Raw genomic sequence first — 1242 nt, forward strand, 5'->3', positions numbered from 1 at the left:
TTTAAGGTTTGCCTTATAGTACTTGTGGTTTTTGTTTTTGTTTTACAAAAGACCTACATTAATACTTGTTTTTGCTAACTGAAAGAAATCCAAAGGCAATTTTTGCTTTTATGGAAAAGGTGAAAAGAGGAAATAGCATTCAGCATTTGTTTTGCAGCAAGCTGAGCTATTATGGAAGCAGCATTTACCCCAAGCAGTGAGAGCAGCATTCACTGCCAAGCTCCTTCCCTGTGAACTACACTCATCATCTCAGCATCGAGCTGCCATAGCTTTGCACTGTGCCATAGTACAGAGGCTTTATCTCAATCTATTTTGTGTGTCCATTAATCATAATAATATTTATCCTAAGATAATTGGTCTTCACTTTAAGCCATTTTGGCTTGTGAAAGGTTTCACATGAACACTCTACTTTTGGACAGCAGGGGAAACCTGTATTAGAAAATAAGAAAGAGGAGAGCTATGGCCAAGATAGTAGGATTGTGGCACTCACCTGTGAACTCACCTCCTCCCAAGGGAGCATCAAAATTACAGCCTTTAGAGTGCAAATATCAATGAGAATGACCTGAAGACTAACATAAAATAGTTTCCACAATTGAAGATACAAAGAAGGAACCACAATGAGATGGGTAGGAGGGGAAGACACACAATACAGCCAAAACTCACGTCCCTGGGTAGGTGACCCACAAATGGAAGGATATACACAATCACAGATGTTCCCTGCAAGGAGCAGAGGATCTGAGCCCCATATTGGGCTCCCCAGCCTGGGGGTCATGTGTCAGGAAGAGGAGCCTCCAGAATGTCTGACTTTTAAGGCCAATGAGGCTTGCAAACAGAAGAGCCTGAGAGCTATAGGAACAAAGATTCTGCTCTTAAAACTTGTGCAGCTGTTTGGGGAGTTCTTTCTCCTATGAGAGCACTGATGCTAATGAGGACCATTTTGGAGTCCTCCAGACAATGGCAACCCACTCCAGTATTCTTGCCTGGAAAATCCCATGGATGGTGGAACCTGGTAGGCTACAGTCCATGGGGTCGCAAAGAGTCGGACACGACTGAGCAACTTCACTTTCACTCTCTAGCCTATTAGTACCAGGGGCTTACTCACCACCAGCAGACAAGCCCAAGTCCTGGGACACCACAAGCTGAGCAGCCATCTATTTGCGAACCTGGCCTCAGCTACTAATTGGTTGGCACCAGCCCTGGAAACCCTCAGGCATGCGCTCAGCTGCACCAAGACCCAGCCCC

The 1242-nt window shown here is 45.2% G+C and overlaps 1 long non-coding RNA gene across 1 annotated transcript in view; it reads right to left on the reverse strand.

The window, feature by feature from the left end:
* The window catches only part of LOC104983063, a 13535-nt gene that overhangs the window by 2965 nt on the left and 9328 nt on the right, over nucleotides 1-1242 (reverse strand). The window lies entirely within an intron of this gene.

This window comes from Bison bison, unplaced genomic scaffold (assembly GCF_000754665.1).
Source record: "Bison bison bison isolate TAMUID 2011002044 unplaced genomic scaffold, Bison_UMD1.0 scf7180017861151, whole genome shotgun sequence".
NCBI lineage: Eukaryota > Metazoa > Chordata > Mammalia > Artiodactyla > Bovidae > Bison > Bison bison.